This window comes from Petaurus breviceps, unplaced genomic scaffold, assembly GCF_028583685.1.
Source record: "Petaurus breviceps papuanus isolate PSGF00001 unplaced genomic scaffold, PetGlider_PUasm1.0 90564, whole genome shotgun sequence".
Taxonomy (NCBI): Eukaryota; Metazoa; Chordata; class Mammalia; order Diprotodontia; family Petauridae; genus Petaurus; species Petaurus breviceps.
In genome coordinates this window covers 777,635-799,864 of record NW_027187275.1, presented here as the reverse complement: position 1 = coordinate 799,864, position 22,230 = coordinate 777,635, and the positions used below count along the sequence as shown (strand labels likewise).

Below are 22,230 nucleotides of genomic sequence, written 5' to 3'. Positions count from 1 at the left end.
GCGATAGGTCGGAGAAGGCGGCTTCGTCCTCGCCCTGGGCGGGGTGGGGTGGGGTGGTCCCGGGGCGGCGGAGGGAGACCGATGGACGGGCAGGGTCCCTCACGCCCCCGTGTGACCCCCTGTTGGTCTCCTCCTTCGGCTTTGTTCCCTGCGCTGCGGAGGCTTCGGCGGGACTCGAGGCATCTGGTCGCGAGTCCGAAGCAGAACCGCGGTGCTTGTCTCCCCGGGTTAGGACGCCCCCCCCGCCCCCGGGCCCTTTACTTTAGCTTTGCGTTTGCGGGAGGGGGCACAGGAGGGCTCTCCTGGGACTGGGTCTAGCCAGCGCCGAGCTGGGGTGGACGCCCCTGCCTCCCTCCCAGGGCCGTCTCCTCGATCGGCTGGCTGCTGGCTGCCCAGCCGCTTCTCCCCTCCCTCTTTTTTCCCTCCCTCCTTCCTTCCTTCCTCCCACCCACCTCCTCATCCCCTCAGCCCACGGCGGTGGGGAATCTGGGCGGCTACGTGGCCGAATCCCAGGTCCCTTATTGTTCCCTCCCAGACCGAGGGAGGGAGGAGGGTGGGATGCTGCGCGCTCGGCTCGCTTGGTTCCAGCCCACGCGCAGCTCCCCTTTTCTCCCAGCGCCGGGACCGGTGGAGGTGGCGCTTAGGGACCTCTCGGCGATACAATGGCCGGGGGAGCTGGCCCCGGCCGCTTTCCCCCCCGGAGGAGCCGAGCGCCCACCGGGACCAGGATTTGGCTGCGGACTTGGGAACTTGGGCTGCGCGCTGCCAAGTTTGCGGGCGTTTGTACTTTACTCGCCTGCCTAGCTTTTGTTGCCTTTTCTTTAAGTGCCCTGTAATAATGGGCTTGGGTGTGGATTTAAGTGTTTGGGCTTTATAGATAGGGCTTTTATCTTTCATCCTCTGCTGCGCCCGTTGGTGTGTTTTGCCTGGTACTGGGTATGGGGGTATTTGCCTTCTTTGAGTTCTTTTGGTTAGGGGGAAAAGATGAGAGGAGTTTCCTCCCCCCTTCCCTAAATCCCCTTCTTCCTTCCTCCCTCCCTACATTCCAAGCACATTACATCAGGGGCTTCTGGGGGGAAGAAACCGACCAATCGGAGCAGATCCGTGCACAGAATGCTCATTGTCTCTCCTTTTTGCTGTTGCAGCCAAAAGAGCCACAAAGCTGGGCTGCTGTACTTCAATTTCCATTAACCTCCTGGGAACCGAAGCATTTCAGGATTGCCACTGAATTCACCTGACTGCCTAGTGTTTTAAGGATAGCCTCATGTTACACATTGCTACTGTCAGGCTTATACAGTTAGCACTGGGGTGTACTATTGAACTGGCGCTAATTATAGAGAGAGATTGCCGTCTCCCGAGGGAGACTCTTGTCTGCTTGCTTTCCCTCCCCTCAGTCCCCAAGCAACATAATAAGAAAATGCTTATCCCGGCTCAGTTTTTATTTGGTTTAGTTTTCAACTATCTATTTTAAAACTAAGTGACATATGTATATGTGCCACACTATGTGCATATTAGGTATATATGCTATATATTAACGATTGGTTGTATATATAATTTAACTTATGGGACATGCTAAAGCAAGTTTTTAATATATTTAAAATTTAGGTGAAATAGGGTAAAGGAGATGAGTGATTTGGGTATAGAAGATTGTTAAAAACTAAATTGTAGGGGGATTTAAGTTTTGTAGCAGTTATCCTTATTGAGGGCTTGAGAAGGCTACTGAAGAATCATTTGGATTTTAGAGTGTCATTTGGGGTAGCAGGAAAAGCAACAATAAATGTACATTTTTAAAGGCTTTGCATTTTTTTTTACCTTAGCTGGTTATGCCTTAGGACTTAGGTATTAATTCTGTGATCTCATGGGGGTGGAACGTGTCCCCTCTTGCTGATCTCATCTCATATTTATCTTCTCTTTCTCTTCGGTTTTTGTCCATTTTCTCCCCTAGCCCTCCAGAGGATCCACCCTTGCTGGAGGCATTCCTCTGTATAGTTTTACATTTCCTGAATACTAGTGCTCTATGTGGCCATTTGTTATGATCCCTTCCCCTCCTCTTACAAGCCTGCCTTCTTTCCTCATCTTCTGTTTTTTTTTTTTTAGTTTGGAAAATTTCATCTCAGAGAATAAGTTGAAGTCTACTTGGATTCCAATGTGATTTTTCAGATTGTGGTGTTATAAGGTTTACAGCCATAGGGCATTGCTGGGAGAACGTTTGTGTATAAAAATAATTTTAAAAAAATTATTGCACTGGGAGTAGGTTGTGATTATCTATAAAGCTCTTAACCTCAGAAGCAACCAGCCTGCTCTTTTCAATATATTCTGGGCCAAGTGATTGACCATCATTGGCCTGTCCCAGATATTTCTGTGATATATTAACTCCACAGGCTACTCAATATGTCTTACCCTGAACTAGAGGTGTCAGACACATGGACCTTAATATTAATACCAAGTGCCACTTGAAGCAGATTAAAATGTAATTGGGAAATATTTAACAAAATCAATTAAAAATAGAATGTGGTTTTCTTTTTTTTTTTTTTTTTTTTTTTGGTCTTTGGAGGGGGAAGGCAGGGCAATTGGGGTTAAGTGACTTGCCCAGGGTCACACAGCTAGTACATGTTAAGTGTCTGAGACTGGATTTGAACTCAGGTCTTCCTGACTCCAGGGCCGATGCTCTATTCACTGTGCTAGGAAGCTGTCCCTTAGAATGTCATTTTCTAACTGAATTTGAGGGCCTCCAGGGATCCTTAGTAGGCCCTACCTTTTTTTTTTCTTTTTTGAGTTTGACACCATTGGTGTCAAAAATTACCAAAATATAATTTTTCATCCATTGAGTTTTTACTAAATGGATTGTAAAGCTAATCTCTTGAGTATATATTGTTGATTTTGAGGAAGTCCCAAGATCACTCGATGGCACAATATCATCCACTAGTAGGAATTTGATTTTTAGCAAAAAAAAACAAAACACTTCATTTAGAACAAGGATCAGCCAAGCTCTGTTGGTTTTTTAGCCTGATGAATTTGGCAAGTTCCATTTCCTTCTGTGCAATATATATAGAGCGAGAGATTTTATATATATATATATATATTTGTGTGCGTGTATATTTTATATAAACTGAAATATATATTTATGTGCATGTGTATATTACATAAACTGAAATATAGATGTAAGTGATTTCTCCAAGAACCAAGCTTCTATGACTTTATTTGATAATGTGCATCATTATTTTTTTTTTTTAGGAACTAATCCCAACAAGCTACTTTGGCATTTAAAAAAAAAATCAGTGTTTACCATTATGTAGACTTGCTTTTCAAATGAGAACCCCTTCTCATTCTCCCTCCATTCCTAATTCCATTGTGTAGGTATTACATTTTGGAAAGTTACTTCAAATGTCTGTTTGCTTTGCGGGTTTGGGTCTGGATGAACTGTAACATTTTTAAACATGCTTTGATACTTTTATGTCTTGACTCATGAATATGCCTGGCATATTAATATAAATTAATAACTTTAGTTTCATGAATCTGGGGGTGATGACTACTCTTGGCAGGCAGCAGTAATGTCTCTTAGCCGTTTGTATAGCTCTCTATATATGAGGTACAAATAATTTTGGCAGTCCTTCAAATAGCTTATTTTTCTTGGCAGTGAATGACTGCTATACTTTGCAGAATAATGGGGAAGTTCCTGCCCTTTCCTAATTGGTCACTGAGTACATAAAAGTCACCATTTAAAGAAGCTTTAAATACCAAGTAGTATGTATAGTTTAATAACAGCTAAAATTAATATAGGTACTGTGTAAAGGTAAATGACATAGAAAGTGCTGTTATCTCATTTGACCTTCTGTGCTGCCTTGTAAAGTCAATTTTACAGATGAGAAAACTGAGAGTTTAAAATAGTTTCCTCAGGGTCACAAAACTAATTAGTGTCTAAAGCAGGACTTGAACTCACATCTTCCTGACTTGGTCTAATGCTCTACTATGCCAAGTGCTGCTTCTTAATAAAACCCATAAAGTAAGATTATAGATATAGACATTGGAAAGGTCCTCAGGGTCCTCTAGTCCATTCTGTACCTGGATAGGAATTCTTTCTATGAGATGTCTGACAAATAGTCATCCACCTCCTACTTGTTGGACTGCTTTACTTGTTGGGAAACTTTCTTTGAACCCTGAAGCTTGGCGACTTTCGCTCATTGCTCCTAATAATGGGGCCAAACAGAAAAAAAAAATCTTATCTCTCTTCCATGTGGTAGGAGTCACTGATCTAAGGATTTCCATTGTTAGATCTTAGTGAAGCTTCTCCATGGCATCCCTTGCTAGAAGCCATCAAGTAAAGAGAAAATAAAAACTTTGAAAAGCTCATTGCACTTTGGGGTGGCTGTACAGTAATTGTTAGGAAGCTTAAATTTATCCCATTGTTTCTAGTTTCCTAGATGCCAAGAATCTCATAGCTGTCATGTCTACCCCAAGACTTCTTCTCCAGGTTAAAACATCCTGGGTTTCTTCAGCTCACATGTGGCATGGTCCTTCCACTTTCTAGCAGTCTCCGAGCAGTGGCTTCTGGCTTCTTTGGCTTTAGCCTCCTGGTAGGAAGCTCTGGTGTTTCGACCATGCTGGAACGGCTTTGGGTATGAGCCGGAACTTGAAATTTGAGGGTCAGTCTAACCAGCTTGGGGAAGCTTCATTACTAGGTTCTGTGCAAGGTGATGATTTTTGTACTCAGAAATGAAGAGGATCTTTTAAATTGTAGAGGAATTGTGATCGTTAATGTGGGGTGGTGTAGTAGGAGGTTAACCTCTACTAATGAAATTATAGATCCTTAAAGTATTGATATTATTACTTTTTGGTCAGAAAGTCTGAAATTTGAGGGAGCTTACTTTGAAAAGAGAACATTGTTATTTCTGAGAGGTGAGTAGTGTTCTCTTCCAAGGCAACTAAAATAACAAAGGGATAGGGAGATGCCGGAGTTCAGTAATTGAACTAGATAAACATTTATTAATCACACACTACATACAGGGCTCTTTACTAGATGCTGGGAGTATAAAGATCCAGGCAAAACCCTCAAGGAGCTTAAGTTCTGGGGTATGAACCAAATCTCTAAAATACTAATGGTTTATAGAGGTAGAATCATGTATTTATTTATCAAACTTCTATGTATAAGAACAGAACTCTTCAGAGGAACAGTAGAGACAAATAGGACATTGAACACTCATTACTTTAAGGATAAAACAAAACAGGAATCACCTCAAGATGTTTGGGCAACTTCACATTGAATTCATCTCATGATGACATTTTGAAAAGAAGTATGTGTGATTTGTCGATCATCTGATATTTGAGGGAAGGCTAGGTTATTCATGACAAAGTACATTCCCCCTGGTGCCACTGTAAAGAAAGCATGCTAATCCAACTAAGCAATCTTTATGCTTTCCAGAAATTCCCATCGTTTGTTTACAGCTTTTGAATAGGTGAGATTTCAGTCGTCTTGAGGGCAAAACCTGTGCCATTTACCTTTCTGTTATACCTCTAAGTTTTACTCATGAAGTGCTTAGGAATGAAGAATGAATTAAAATAATAAGCTTTTAGTTGTAAAACAGCAAATTTTGTTTGAGTAGTTGCATGTAAGAGTCTGTTAGCATCATAGTTGCTTAAATTAATATAGCTTTAAAGTTAAACTCAGTACTAACTCCAGTGGCTCCTTATGACCTCTGCTGTAAAGTGTAGTCTGTGAGCATTAATATCATGTGCCAGGTTCTGTGCTAAGTACCTGGGATACAAAGAAAGGTAAAAGATGAGCCCTGCCTTAAAGGAGTTCGCTGTCTCTATAGGGAGACCACGTGTAAACAACTGTGTAAAAAGATTGGTCTTGTTAATAAATGGGTTCTTAAACTTTTGTGCCATGAATACCTTTGGCAGTCAGGTGAAGCCTTTGGACCTCTTTGAGGACAACCTTTTTTAATGATAATTTTTTGTAATGGAGAAAGGAAATGCTAAATTTCCGTTGTATGTTAAGAAAAATAAAGGTGCATTTTTAAAATTCAAATTTATAGACCTCCTGAAATCTAGCCATGAACCTTTTGCTTTACAGACCCCAAGATAAAGAATGTTTCAGTTCTTTAAGACCTTTTTTAGGCTTTCTCAGTTAATATGTAAAATTCTGGACCATGGTAGTAACTTTGGGTGACAAAAGTTTACTGTGAACCCTGACATACAGTTTGACTAAGTAGCTTTTTGTCTTTCTTCCCTGACTCTAGTTGTACAGAGTCATGTTATAATTCAAGAAGATATGGTAAAAAGATCTTAATGAATGAATGCTATAACATTTACTAGAGCTTACTGTGTGCCAGGCACTGTGCTAAGTGCTAGAGATAGAGATGCTAGCAAAAAAAGATGAATCTTGCTGTCTAAGAGCTCATACATAGCAGCAAACAAGAGGAGACAGAGATGTGGAGCCTTGGCTCTCTACAGCATGAAGCTGCCTGGTGGAGCCCAGGCTCCTAAGAGTAGAGTCTAGAGGCAAAATGAAGCTAAAGATGAAGGTCTGAGTACAGACAGTTTGATGTGGAAATGTCAGGAAAACTGACCCAGACCCCCAAGTCTAAACATCTATGAGGAGCTAGGTGACTATAGTAGTCAGTATTGGACCTGGAGTGAGGAAGACCCCAGAGTTCAATTCCAATTTTTGACATTTGTGAACAGTGTGATCTTAGGTCAGTCACTTAACCTTTTTTCAGCCTCAATTTTCTCATCTATAAAATGGAGATAATAATAGCACCTAAGTTGTTGTGAAGGTAAAATAATATATGTAAAGCATTGTGCAACTTTGAAGTTTGCATAAAAGTTCTAGCTGTTAAATGAAAGGGATTTTATCACATGTCCTACATAACTGCCTATATTCTTCAAGATGTCCAGGAAAAGACTTTTATGGTGTTTCCCTGCCTTTAGGATGGTCTTTTTCATATATATAATTCAAATCTTCCTAGAAATCCAAGTCCTTTTTCTTTGTTACTGGTTTTTAGTTTAGTTTAGTTTTTTTTTAACTGAGTAAGTTCCTCAAGCATGAGAACCATACCTCCTATTTTTGTTTTCTCATAAATGGCATCGATTTAAGACTATTTTTTTCAGCCGCTGTTAACCCAAGTGGTGTTTCACTTGTTCTCTCTTCTGCCTTTTCCCTATCATTTCAGCCAACTTGCTGCTTGTTAATCTTTTTGGGGGGAGGAGGGAAAGTTCTTTAATAATGACCTTTGGTTTCTTGGATTACCAATATGTTTAATTTTTTTTAACTACAAGCTTTTTTTTTTTTTTTTTACTACTCCAAAACGGGGAAAAGTCTCATAAAAGAATAGAAAATAGTGTCTCATCTCCTTTCCAAGTTAACCTCAAATCAAAACAGCTACTGTGTAGAATTGAATCTTTGGTTTTATTTTATGATTGTTAAACATAATAACTGTTTTCTTGATATATTGTAAAATCTTTAGTAATAGTCAAAGATGTAGAACTTCAGTCAGTCAATCAAACAAGCAAGACAGCATTTGTGCATCCATCATTTTGCTGATTGTTGGCAACCTGTGCATATTTTCCCCAGGTAACTTTGCCTCCAATGACAGTCCTTTTGGTAATAACACCCAAAGTGGTATATAGTGGAGAGAAGGGATTCTTCACATCAAGTATGGGCAGGCAAAAAGTGGCTTGAGTTCAGGATGAGTTAGATGATATTTTTAAAAATGCAAACCTGTTGGCCTAATAAATCTTTCATATTTCAGTGGTTTTCAAGTAAAGCCATCCCCAACAAAGCAGACATTTAGTAACTGTTCTCTTCTTTCCTTTAACACTTCTGTTTCTCCTGGGGCACAAACTTTTGGGAAGGGGACTTCCCATTTATCAGCTTTCTCTTTTCTGTTTAACTTTGGCTCTGATTTGTTCCTCTCTGTCCAGCAGATATGCAGGCTCTGCACCTTGGGGAGCTTTATCATCATTCTCTGGCTTGGTATTTGTCTTTTTGTGCACTGTGATAGTCTTTTTTATCTTCTCTGCATCGTGTTGTTTATCAATTTGGTCTTTAGACCATTTTCTTTGCTTTCTTTGAGCCTCTCAGCTGTCCTTTCTCTTTTTCTCATGGTAATCCAAGCAGTAGCCATACCGTTTGAAGTGTTACTAACCTGAGGTGTTCCATCTGTGGCATGTTGACAGCTGGAGTCTCCTTGAAGAGTTGCCGAAAATGCTTCTAAACTTGAGACCCACTGCCCATTAGGTTTAATTTAGCTGTTATGTTCCTCTTATTGTACCTGAATTGAGGATTGTTCTTTCAGAAGGATTAAGGTCTTTAAATTGTACTTAATAACTTTTATATTAAAAAGTTTTTTTCATTTGAAAATCTTGTATTTTTTCTCCCCACCTTCTCCTTGATGGAGAGGAAGAAAAATGAGAACAAATACACATAGTGAAGCAAAACATTTCTCACATTGACCATGTGCAAAAAATACATGTTTCATTCTGCACCAAGATCATTACCTCTCTGATCAAGACTTCTACAGTCTGTGGAATTGTGGTTGTTCAGTGTGTTGGTCAGGGTTGTTAGGACTTTCAGAGTTATTTGTCATTATAGGATGTTTGTTATTCTAAATACTCTTGGTTTTGCTTGGTTTACTTTGCATTGGTTCATAGAAGTCTCAGGTTTCTCTGAAACTGTCCCTTTAAATTTATTTAATTTATTATTATTATTTTGTCTTTTTGGAGGGGGGAAAGCAGGGCAGTTGGCATTAAGTGACTTGTCCATGGTCACGCAGCTGGTAAGTGTAAGTGTCTGAGGCCAGATTTGAACTTGGGTCCTCCTGGCTCCAGGGCCCGTGCTCGATTCACTGCACTACCTAGTTGTTCCTCTTTCATTATTTCTTAAAACACAATTATATTCTACATTTCATGTGTCATAATTTTTCCAGTCATTCTCCAGTTGATGGGCACCTCCCTAGTTTCTTACAGTTTATTTGTCACCTCAAAAATAATTCTGTAACTATTTGTACTTATGGAACCTTTTTCTCTGATCTTTTTGGGGTATAGGTATGGTGGTATTTCTGGGTGAAGGAGTGTGTGCATGGCTAAGTAACCTATGGATAGTTTCACATTACTTTCCAGAATGTCTGGACCAATTCACATTTACCCCACCAGGGCCTTCGAGTTTTCTTGCAGCCTCACTAACATTTGTTGGTTTCCCGTTTTGTCCATCTTATGGATGTGAGGTAGAACCATAGGTTTCTTTAATTTGTATTTCTCTAGTAGTGATTTGGAACATTTTTATTAATAAACCAGATTTCTTTTTTTTTTTAACTGTTATTTTCCTCTGATAGTCTCTGACCAGCTGCTGAAGTGATTTTACTTAGATGTGCAGAACTGATCATATTACTCACCTACTCAATACAACCTCCAATGTTTCCCTATTGCATTTTGGTAAAGTCAAGTCAAGAAGCATTTATTAGGCATCTGCTATGTGTCAGGGTCTGTGCTAAGTGTTGGGGACACAAAGAAAGACTAGAGAAGGATATTGCTGATCTTATGCAAACAACTGTTGGTTAAGGTTAGGTCCTTATTTCCCTTCACTTAAAACCTGAGAACTCTGCATCTCTACATTTTTTTTTTAGTGATAAAGGGAAAGGGATACAATGGTTTGTTTTTTGGTTGTTTTGGGTTTATTTTAAGTATTAAGGGGAAATTAATTTTATTGGCATTTTCTGGCCCTTTTTATGTAGGATTAAAAATGTTTTAGTTCCTACTCTGACACATGTATAAGACAAATAAGGCAGGCCTTTTCCTTAAGGAACTCCTAAGAAGATATCCCCTTGCCTGGTCTTCCCCATTCTTCCCTCAAACATTCGGGATAAAACTGCCCTTGAATCCAGGAAGATTTGGGTTCAAGTTTTGACTGACACCTACTGGTTTGTGTGTCCTTCTCAAGTCACTTCCCCATGTTCTAGGCCTTTGTCTAAGACTAACTGTGAAGAAGGAGCAGGCCCAAATTGGTAGGTAGGAGTTTCCTTATCTAGTTCTCTGTACCAATTAAATTGGGTCTAATCCATATCTGCATCTAGAGAAAGGAAACTTATTTTTCTTTCTGAGGTAGAACTTGAATCCATGTCTTCTGACTCAAAATTCCATATTACATGACCCTTTGGGCCTGTGATCTCTTGAATTGATTAAAGGGGGAAATCCCATTTTTTTTTTTTTTTATGTGAGTTTAGGGTTTGGGACATTTGGGTCTTCTTTTGCCTGTTGGCCTGGAGAAATTAGTTCAAACTATCTTGACCAATTGAAATGACATATAATGGGGTATGTTTAATATATTTGTCTTATTGGGCTTAAGTCTTAGTGAGGTCATTTAGATCCAGTTCCTAACAAACTTAAGTTGTATAGTTTGCACTTTGGTCCATTCCCTCTATGCCTAGAGGAGTGAAGCATGCTTTGTCATCAGTTTTTTGTTGGTAATTGCATTGATAATTCATTGAAATTTGTCCAGCCTTCCCTAGCAGGAAACAAATTTTTGTTTCTGGTTCCTTGCTATAACAACAAAAATTGCTGTAAATATTTTTTGTATTTACTGGTCCTTTGATCTTGCATTTACTCTGTCTTTGATCTTTGATGGGGGTATATGTCTCATAATATTAGTGAGTCAGAGGGAATAGTCATAGCCTAATGCTTATTATTGTTCAGTTGTGTCCAACTCTTCATTATCCTTTTTGGCATTTTTTTGGCAAAGATAATGGAGTGGTTTGCCATTTTTCTCTAGTTCATTTTACAGCTTAGGAACCTGAGGCAAACAGGGTTAAATGATTTGCCCAGGGTCACACAGTAAAGTGTCCGAAGCCAGATTTGAACTGGGAGTAGGGGGGTGGGGGAAATGAGACTTCCTGACTCCAGTCTTGGTACTCTGTGCCACCTAGCTGCCTGTGGGGGGGGGAGGGGGGCGGTGCACCCACAGATCATGACTCCACGGCTGCTGTTTACTTTTGTAAGGGCCAGCTACTTAAGTAAGAGTGTTTTTTTTTACACTTAAAAAAATTAACACTTTATTTTCAACATGTAAAAATCACCCTCCACTCGGGAGCTGTACAAAACCAGGCTACTGGCCTTGGCTTGTGGGCCCTAGTTTGCTGACCCCCGGCTTTAGTGGCTTTTTGGCTAGGGTTCCGAATTCTTCCAGAATGGTGGGACCATTCACAATTCAGCCAGTAGAACTCTATGTGCTCTCAAATCCCTTCAGTGATTATTCCTTCCCCTTTTTTTGGTCATATTCACCAGACTTATGAGTGTGAGGTAAAACATCAGTTGTTCTAGTTTCTTTTCTCAGTGATTGGAGGCTCTTTTTATGTGGTTATTGATAACTTACTTTTCTTTTGGAAATAATCTGTTCATAGTTTTCTGATGGCCTGTTATCCATCGTTCCAGGCCTTCCTCTAAGTTGTCAGTAAGACATGAGACTTCTTACTGCCAGATTCATTCAATGCCAGTGAATGTGGTTTCTATCCATTGAAACAAAAAAGATGAGTTACTCTCGGCTTGGCTGCTGCTCCTTCAAGACAGCAGGGCCTTTTCGTCCAGCTTACAGCTGAGACTTCCTCTCTGTTTTCTCCTATTAGAAAAGGAGCTCTGGAGAGGCCTGGCTGTTCTTTGTGTCCCCAGGATACAGTGAGTAGGCAAGAAAGGCTTTTTCTCTTTCACTCTTTTGTTCACTCTGCCTTTTCTCTCATTCAGACCTCTCTGGTCTATTAAATAGCCTCCTGATTAGTTCCCGCCTGCTTCCAGCCTCTCCCCTTTCTGAGCTGGCCTTTATACACAACTGAAAAAAGAGTCTTTCCCAGGTATAGGTTTGACCACATATTAACAGACCTGCAGTGGTTCATAAGGGGCCTTTGGGAAACTTTGTAGTGCCTCTGTCTGGCATGGGAATCCCTCTGTAATCAGGCCCCATCTTACCTTTCTTTCCAGTCTTGTTTGGCATTACTCCCTCCCCTTCCATAACATCCCTTTCACCCAGACTGGACTGCTACTTATTCCTTGTGTTTGAATTGAGATTCCTTCTCTTTTATCCTCTGGGCTTTTGTACAGGCTTTCAAAGGACCTGGAATTCTGCCTCCTTTCAGAATACATATATTCCTAAACAAGAAAAGAGTACCAGGAACTTGATGGGACCCAGGTAGGCTCTAGCATATTATCAGTTGTTTTTTTTGTGAATGAATAAATGGAAAAAGCTTTTGTTGATGAGTTACTACATACCAGGCACTATGCTGAGTATTTAAAAAAGAAAACTCTGACCTCAAGGATTTTGTGTATCTGGATTGAGGCAAAAGGTACCCCAGAATTAGACTGGTCGTGTGGCAGAAGTAAGGGCTAACCAGGAACCTTTCCAACCGTTCTCCTGCTCCACTGCAGCTGAAACCCCAGAGGTGTTGTCTTCCCCATTAGAAAGAGATGCTTGAAGCCAGGCCAGAGCTTCCTGCAGTGCTTGGCACACAGCATGTGCACTTAATGAATGTTCCTTCATCTATGGACAGCTTTGAGTGCCCTTCACTTAGAAGAAAGCTTCTAGTCTAACCCACAACTGAGTAAGAATCCTGTTTGAAAACATCCTCAACAAGTAGTTACCTTTTTTTTTTTTTAATTCAATTTACAATCTTGTTCCCTCCACTGATTTTTCTAGTGGAAGTGTGGTTGGCATGTGGTTCCTTACTGGGAACAAATGAGGTGGCTTGACTTATAAAATTAGGCCCCTTCCATGGCTAAATTCTGTGATACTATGGCTCACCAATAATATTTTTTATGTGTTTCTATGTAAAATAAAAGATCTATCTATGTTTCCTACCACTTCCATTTCTTTCTTTTTTGGGGATAAAAAAATCTGTCATAAAAAATACTTAATGACCTCTCTTTCCTAATTTCCAGTAATGAGGAAATTTGCTGCTTTTGTGTTTAAACTAATTTTTAACTGGTCCAGAGACCCTGGCATACTACTAATGCCCTCCTTTCAAGTTGAAATGGATTTACTAATTGATATTCTTTGGGCAGTATAAGCATTCACAAAGCTCTAACTATATGTCTTACAATCCAGCTTATGTTACTGTAACATAAAGTTGGTTTGATATGACTTGTTCTTAGAGAACCTGTGATTGGTTTCTCTGGTTTACTGCTTCCTTTTTTAATTCTTTTTACTAATTTGTTTCACAGCTTTACCAGTAATTGGTGTTAAACTGAGTATAGTTTCCAGAATCCATATTTTAATTGAGTCCTTCTGGCATCTTTCCATGATTCCAAATAATATTTTATTTTTTTGCCCCAATTAAATATAAAGGCAATTTTTAACATTCGTTTTTTAAGAATTTTGAGTTCCAAATTCTCTCCCTTCCTCACCTCCCACCTTCCTGAGACCATAAGCAATTTGATAAGGGTTATACATGTTCAATCATGCAAAACATAAGTCATGCTATTTAATAGCTATGTAAAAGTTATATGTTTAACAAAGGCATTTGTCACTGTGATGGAGAGAATACAGAAGAGTCCATGTTGAAGAGATGCCACCTGTAGATGGTGAGATTCTACAGATGTTCCTGTTTAGAGATGATATTGTGCTGATTTGATCAAGCCCCAGAACAATGTAGTCTTCTGGAAAAAAATCTGTCATCACTCAAAGGAGTCTGACTTGTCCATCTTTACAGGAAAGACCAGGTGCATGAAGGATGTCTACTTCTCAGCTTTCACCATGCATTTGGTTAGACATCGTACATAATTTATATAACAGTATATATGGACCAGAGAGAGATGATGACTTGTGTGTGAATTGGGTTTAAGTGAGGCAGAATTGAACCTCACTGAGTCCAGTGGCAAGACAGAAGTTAGGATGATTGGCATCTTTGATGTCTGACCAATTTCTACGGGCTCTACATCTCTTGCTTCTGCCTTCCTGCCCTTGGAACATATTGCTCTCATTTGCCCACTTCCCTCAAGGGAAGTCTTCTCATGCATGGGATAGCCATTCCCCCTAACTCACCCACAGGTTTTGAGGCTTGTAGTTACCCTCAACCTGGTTTTAGCCTGTCTCCTGAGATAACGCTCACCTGTGGCACCAAGGAGCATGTGAAATGGCCACACTTTGATTAAAAAAAAATAGACCAGAGAATACCGAGGGACAGGTAACTCTTTTATGTGTGTTGTCTCCCCCAATTAGAGTAGCTCCCTCTGTTTGTATCCCCAGCCCAGAGCACATAGTGAGCAGGCAGACTGGGGCCAACTTTTAGCAGGAAGGGGGGGGAGGTGTATACATAATTGGTTTCCTTCTGTTTTGACTGATGGTTCTGTCAATGGTTCTGCTCACTCAGTGTCTCCTAAGGTGGAAGCTTCATTCAACCCCTGCCTTCTTCCTATATTGCCTTAATTCTATTCTTAGGGCCTCAGATATCTCCTCTAGTTGATTCCTGTATGGTACCCCACCTCCCCCACACCTGTTTCAGAGAAAGCAGGTTAGAGTAGAGAGAGAACTCAGCACAAAATTACACAGCTTTCTAGTCAAAGCTAGAACTCCTTTCTAATACAGCCAACAATAGGCCATCTACATTTATCCTTTACGTAAAGACTGCTTAAGAGAGAAACCTACTTAAGACTCATCTGGACTCTTGATTTGGAAAGGGTAAATGATTTTAGTTGAGAGAGAATTGAAAACTCAGGAGGTGTGTGTGTGTGTGTGTGTGTGTGTGTGTGTGTGTGTGTCTCACACACCCCCAACTGCTTTAAATAAATCCAGGTCTCTAAGACCATAATGATTATATTATATATTATTATATATATAATATATATTATATATAATCATTCTATGAAGTCAAGGAACTAGAACATAAGATTATAGGCAGCTTGGTGGTGCAGTGTACAAAGCACAGGCCTTGGAGTCTAGAAGACTTGAATCCTGCTTTAGACAATTACTAGCTGTATGTTTCTGTGGCCAAGTCACTTAACCTATGTTTTCTCTCCATAAAATGGAAATAATAGTACTTAACTTCCCAAGATCCAAGTGAGTTAACATCTAACTGTGTAAGTGGTGCAGTGAATAGAGCATTGTACCTGGAATCAAAAAATCCTGAGTTCAGATCCAGCTTGAGAGCTTAGTAGCTGCAGGTAAGTCACTTAACCTCTGCCTCAGTTACCTTATCCTGCAAAATAAGGATAATAATATCACCTACCTTCCTGGGTTGTTTTGAGGATCAAATGTGATAACATTTGTAAAATGCTTTGCAAATCTTAAAGTGCTATTGTGAGTGCTAGCTGTTATTATGTATTTTTCACCAGATCTTTATCATCCAAGGGTCATTGATCTGTTATTCCTGTTGCTGTTTCTTCCAAGGCATCTTGAATTAATTTGATACTTAGAGATTCTTAGTCTCTCCTGAATCAAATTCCCTTTCTTAATTGATAAACATAGTTGGATTGTGCATTTAATTGTGAAACAGATTGTGGACTATCGAATATACTGCAGAAAGAAAATCTTAGTTCCTACTAATACTTTCCTCAGAGATGCCCTCTGTTTATAGATGACTCAGAAATTTTATGTAAATAAGAGAGTGGGCACATGTATTGGTGGCTTTTGTCTCATGGTTGCCTATTTCAGTATCAATGTGCCAATTTTTAAAGCTTTTAGCAGCTAACATCTAACATTTATATAGTGCTTACTATGTATTGGTACTGTGCTAAGTATTTACAGTTGTCTTATTTGATCCTTACAACAACCTTGGCAGGTAGGTGCTGTTATTTTACCATTGAGGAAGCTGAGGCAAACTGAGGTGAAGCAGCTTTCCCAGCGTCACATGGGTGCTACCTGAGGTCTGATTTGAACTCTGGTCTTCTTGAGACCAGGCCTAACATTGTAATCACCGCGCCACCTAGCGGCCCATTCCTTTTTGGTGTCTTATCAAGTATACCTAGGAATGTTTTAGGGAATAAGATCTTTGTCTTTGACCTCCTTAAGGTGTATAACAAATACTAACAATACAAAATGTGCATGTGTGTGTACGTGTGTACACAGCACATCACTTTGAAGTTTGTGAAGCACTGTATGAATGATCTAATTTGATTTCACTAATAAAAATGGGGTTGGCTGGACCTGTGATTTTATTGATAGAGGGAATTCCCAGGTAAGGTAGCAGTGAGAAAGGAAGTCTAGGATTAGGAAATCATCTACATTATGGATTTTAGAGTTCTGGAGCTAGGTGGATAGCTATATAATAATGAAGGATTCAACAGCCTTCAGTGCTCTGTGATGGCTTTGAGTCATTGCCCTCGCCTTGAGTCTAAAGGATAGATTTATGTGAAAAGGTTGAAAAAAAGATTGTGTCTTTGAAAGAATTTATCCCATATATACTCACTGTTTATATCCACAAAAATCGGTAGATTCCCATCCTCCATGTGCCTGCCCACACACGAAATGCTTCCAATAAAGCAGGCTTAAGGCTAGGAGGCAGTGTGAAATAGATTGTTTCCCCATGCAGTTATGTGAAAAGCTTATGTACATTTTTCCTTTCTTCATTTCCTTTTTTTTAACCAAAAGTTTCCTCTTAAACACTAAATATTATTTTTTGGCTTTATTTTTTACATTTACGTTACTTAGAGGGCAGCAAAAATGCTTGAATTTAGGATATAAAAGTGTCAGATATAGAGTATTTATACTTTAAGAATAGTCTTATATTTCATACTAATGCAAAACATGCTAAAAATAAACATGGATTCTAGAAATAGTTTGATTAAGAAATTAAGATATGTAATGTGACATGAGTGACAGTACATAATTTAGTACAAGACATTTATCTTTTTCACTTTTATATACTGTAAACCAAAAAGGAAAAAACATACATTACAAATTAAATAATATTGATTTCACAATATTGGAAGAAATCAGGTTCAGAGAATATGATTAAAGTGTTTTATTCAATATATTCTGCCTATTTCACTTCTGGCCCCTTTTCTAAAGGGACTTTCTGTCAAAGAGGCATTTTTATTATAAAAATGATTAGTATTTACACTTGGTCTTGATATTGTTGGTATGTTGTATATAATGTATATACAATATATATTATATACGACATATGAGGAGAACTTTGGTAGAAGTAGCACTTAGCCTTGAAAGTATCAGCTTTGGTTGTTTTGAATCTTCCTTTGATTAGTTGAAATACTGACCGGAAGGAGCCTATACTTCCTGTAGTTGGGTTCACAAAATCACCTGTATTTGGAGGAAGTGCAGATAGGCAATAATTTATGTGAAAAAGCTTTGAGGCTATGTGATAAGAGCCTCCAAAGAGGCTGCTGGAGCGATCTCAATATAATGTCCATTTTGTCCTGTCCTGGTCAATCCATATTTGGAGGATTGATGTCTAAGGGTGTAGAAACTGTCCTCTATGAAGTATAGGGAGGGTGGGGGGCAGAAGTGGGGCGTGGATAGGTAGGAAGAAATATTTTGGCTTCAATATTTGAAGGATTGTTGGGTTTTGTTAGGTTTTGGTAAGGTAGATATCTTGCTCATTCATCTGTTCTCTCACCACCAATACCCTTCAAGGCTTTTGGAAGGGAGATGAGGAGGAAGAGGAAAACCAGCAGTGGGCTGCTCTGATTGGTCTTATGCACACCCCAGGGCTTCATGGTCCCCCCCTTTCTCCATCACCTCTACCTCTCACAACTGATGCCCTGTTGTGCCAAGCAGCAGGTGCAGCCTTTGCTAAAAACTGGTCATGGTGGGGTGAGGCCACCAGGCCCCAGGAATTTCAAGCATTTTAAAATTTCTTCTTGCACACCCACCAGTTATCTTACTTGGGTATATGGCCCCCACTTTGGAGAACTAGTGACCTTAAATAATGTCTGGCTCAAATGCCTCATTTTTGCAAGTGAGGCTGGTCCATAGAGGGTAGTAATTTAACCAGTCTCTCACAGATGGTTTATGACAGGCTCCAACCCTGTACTCATTATGCAGCAGCACAGGGTTTCCACCTATTTATTTTACCTTTTATAAAAATGAATGCTGCTCATCAGAATAGAGCAAGACCAGGGTTGTAGGATCTTCAGTGCCATTACTTCCTTTCCTTGGAAGTATTACATGTGGTCAGTAGATTAACTTCAAGACAATTTTGAAAATTCTCCCTTTCGGAGCAGGAGGAGGAGGTAGCCTACATACAGAACATGTTCTATGGTTGTAACAGGTTCCACTTTTAGTTGAAATCTAGGTATGGTAATCTACACAGTGTAATCACAGAACCATAGTTGTTCTAACAATAATTAATAAGAAACTGCCACTTAGAATAAGATTAACTACTTCTCTTTTGGTGATGCTGCTGTTTAATGAAAGCTTTTGCATTGTAGGTTAAACAGGCAGATGTAGCGGTTTCCTCAGTTTTGGAAGGTTTCCTGAAATCTGCCAACACTGTAGTAGCAGTTTGAAATGCCCTTTGGGCTTTATAGTATTGACTATGTTAAATAAGATCAAAAGTATGAACGTTTAAGAATCTACTTAGTATCTTTCAGTACATTCTTTTAGTACTTTTTAATCTCTATATCCCCAACACCTTTACAGTGTCTTCTCGATAGTAGACACTTTGTTAAGTGGAGGTAACTGGGTTTTTTTTTCTTTGTACATTTAAATAGATAAGTCTCAAGTATTTTAAAATCCTTACTATTTCAAAACTTTCAAATAAATATTAGATCTTTGAGGTGCATCTTGTTACCAAGGTTTTCAGAATAATCTGGATTTATCTCAAAAATCTCTGAGGTTTGGAATTGTTCTCAATTATCTAAATCAAAACTATTTAGAATACATATGTAAATGATAAATGGTCAAAGGATATGAACAGGCAGTTTTCAGAGGAGGAAATTAAAGATATCTACAAGCATATGAAAAAATGCTCTAAATCACTATTGATTAGAGAAATGCAAATCAAAACAACTCTGAGGAACCACATCTCACCAGTCAGATTGGCTAAGAAAGTGACAGATGCTGGAGAGGATGTGAACAGATTGGAACACTAATGCATTGCAGGTGGAGTTGTGAACTGATTCAACCATTCTGGAGAGCAATCTGGAACTATGTCCAAAGGGCTATAAATAACTTCATACCCTTGACCCAGCAATACCACTTTCTAGGGTTGTATCCCAAAGAGATCATAGAAGTAGGAGGAAGACCCATATATACAAAAATATTTGTAGCAGCTCTTTTTGTGGTGGCAAAGAATTGGAAATTAAGGGGGTGCCCATCAATTGGGGAATGGCTGAACAAGTTGTGGTATAAGAATGTAATGGAATACTATTGTGCTATAAGAAATGAGGAACAGATGGACTTCGTATTTACCTGGAGAGGCTTATACGAACTGATGCTGAAAAGAGCAGAGCCAGGAGAAATCTGTACACAATTACAGACACAACGTATGCGTGATGACCAACTTTGATAGACTGGGCTCTTCTCACCAATGAAGGGTTATAAGTCAACTCCAAAAGACTCATTATGGAGAGAGATGTCTACATTCAGAGAAAGAACTAGAAAGAACTGAGTTTGAATGCAGATTGAAGCAAACTACCTGCTCTTTGTCTTTTTCTTGTTTGGTTTTATTTCCTCTTTCCCATTGTTCATTCCATCTGATACAATCCTTCTTTATAACCTGACTAATGTCTAATGTGAAAGTGTTTGCAGATCCTATACTTGATTGTATGCCGCTATAGGGGGGATGGGGGGAAGAAAATCTGAAACTAAAGGAAGTGTGGAACTGAATCTTGTAAACTAAAAGTAAACAAACAAATTAATAAAGAAAAAAAAGATTAAAAAAAAGAATACATATGTAAAGGCTGTCCTTTATGGTGTAGAGGGATAAGCACTGGATTAGGATGCAGGAGATCTGAGTTCTAGTTCAGGTTTGCTACCTGACATTGGAGAGCCTCTGGGCAACCAATTGCAATTTCCCTGAACATTTGTAAAATAAGGAGTTGATCTATAAATAACATTTAAGTTCCTCTGCAATCTTTATGCTATGTCTAAAAAATACTTCTGCTATATATCCAATTTCTTGTCAGGCCTGCTATTTATGTACAAGCAAGTAGATTTTGTATGTGGACACTTCTTTACTATAATGGAGGTTTGGACCAATATGTAACCGATTCTTGATTATTTTGGGATTTATTATTGATCTTTTTTCTCTAAACCCTCTGCTTTTCCAGCTTCTCCAATTTTCCTCCCTTTCTGCTGTCTACTGGGGACATTTGAGGTGGTGTGACAGTGTAGAGAACATTAGGCCATAGTTGGCCAAACCTAGATTCTAATCCGAGCTCCACCACTCAATGGCAGTATGGTATTCAGTCTCCTTATTTCTCTCATCTGTAAACAAGAAGCTTGAACCAGAATCAGGGTTGGCAAACTATAACTAGCTTTGGCAATCTGTCATTTTTGTACTGCCCACAAATTGAGAATGTTTTTAAAATAAAGTTTGTTTCTGTATTTGAAAAACAGGTAACCTGGGCTAGATAATCTCAAAGGCCTTTCTTTCTACCTGAAAGGTACTGGCTGAGATTTAGTTAAAGTTAGGTGTGATTTTTCCTTATTTGTGCTGTACCTATCCCCAAAATAACATGTACCCATATGATAGGTGGTAACATTTGACTTGTAATGTATTTTGACTTTTCCAACCGCTGGGCCTTTTGAAATTTCTTATTCTAGTAACAAGAAAGTCTTAAAACTACTTTAATGCCAGTTATATATCAGTGACCATGGCATCTAGCCACCTTCTCTTTGGTGGTAGGAGATGTTTTTGGCAGATGGCATTCCAAGTGGTAGCACATTTTTACTATGGAAACAGAAATCTCTTTAGAGTGTAGTATCAGCTTCTGCTAAAATATAGCTTTTTTAAAAAATTGGCCAAGTCTGGGAATATAACCATTATTTTTAATACTAACTTTTAAGATAACCATACATCCCATATAAAAAAAGTATTTTAAATTCTAAACAACAAATTTCATTTCCCATGGCTATGACTTAGCCCCACCCTCACAGGAGATGACTTTACCTTCCTCTTTACTAAGAAGTTCTGGCTGGAACTCCCTCAGTTCCTCTGTTTTATGCCCTTGACAGCCTGCCTGCTTCCTAAACCCCACCTAGTGCTGGTGAAGGTCCAGCAGCAGATGCCTGCCTTCCACGCTAGCTGGGCCTCCCAGAGCCCCTCAGAGCCTCCCTTTTATCATGAAAGGGCACATGCCAGAGCTGGCACTTGAGCCTCAGGTCTTGACTCCAAATCCAGAATTCTTTCTATCCAGGCATATGCTTAGTGGGATGCTTCCCATTTGTTGTCCATGGGGTTTGCTTCTGCTTTCATTGGTAGGTCACATCTGGTTCAAGATTGACTTGGGCAGACCAAGTCTCTAGTTCTACAGCATTGCAAATCTGCAACTGTCTGGGTCACCCCCCCCAGTAACATCCACAGCCACTTCTTTGAACCTTCATTCTCCTAGGCTCTGAGTGTCATCTTTCGCCTTCTGACCCAGGCTTTTTTTTTTTTTTGTACTTAGATTGTGAGATCCTTGAGGATAGGGGCATTTAAAAAAAAATCTTTATAGCCTCAAAACTTAGTATGTTGTCTGGCACATAGGTGCTTAATGAATACTTCTTGATTTCATTCAACATGTATTGTGTTATAGTTATTTTTCTGTGTGTTTTGTTGCCCTACTAAACTGTGGACTTCATGAAAGCAAAACTGTCTTAATTTTAAAAATTTAGCTCATTGGTGCTCTGTGCTATTATATTGATGTGATATCTGAGCTAACCTGGAGGAAACAAATTTTCAACAATTAGAACTTGTAGCAGTCATGTATTCCAGACTGCACAAACATGGGAACCCTTCAGTCCAGTGAAACAAGAATATAGAATGTGGAGAGGGGGATACAATTTATGAAAGAAGACGAGACTAGAACACTAGGTTAGTACTAAATTGTGTGGAAGGCCTGAAGTCCAGGCCTTATATCCAGTTTGTATTGCTTCCTAAAAGCAATGAATGGGTTACTACTGAAAGTTGTTGGGATAAGGAGGTTCATGTGAAGGCCCACAAAGGCAGGAGGACAGGCAAGAGGGAGCCATTGAAGCTTCTTGAACTAAGGAGGGAGGTCATCAGACATATGACTTAACAGTATCTATCACTGTAGCAGCTGTGAGGAGGAGGATTTGGAGGAGAGGATGCTATGGCAACAGTCAGGTGA

At 39.4% G+C, this 22,230-nt stretch overlaps 2 protein-coding genes and 1 pseudogene across 5 annotated transcripts in view; 1 reads left to right on the top strand and 2 right to left on the bottom strand.

Moving 5' to 3' along the window:
* CNN3 (calponin 3) overlaps positions 1-22,230 on the top strand; it is a 36,932-nt gene that overhangs the window by 369 nt on the left and 14,333 nt on the right. The window lies entirely within an intron of this gene.
* The window catches only part of RWDD3 (RWD domain containing 3), an 835,110-nt gene that overhangs the window by 802,394 nt on the left and 10,486 nt on the right, over positions 1-22,230 (bottom strand). The gene's annotated exons all lie outside the window — the stretch shown is intronic.
* On the bottom strand, positions 4-9,392 carry LOC138142336 (ribosome biogenesis protein NSA2 homolog pseudogene; annotated as a pseudogene).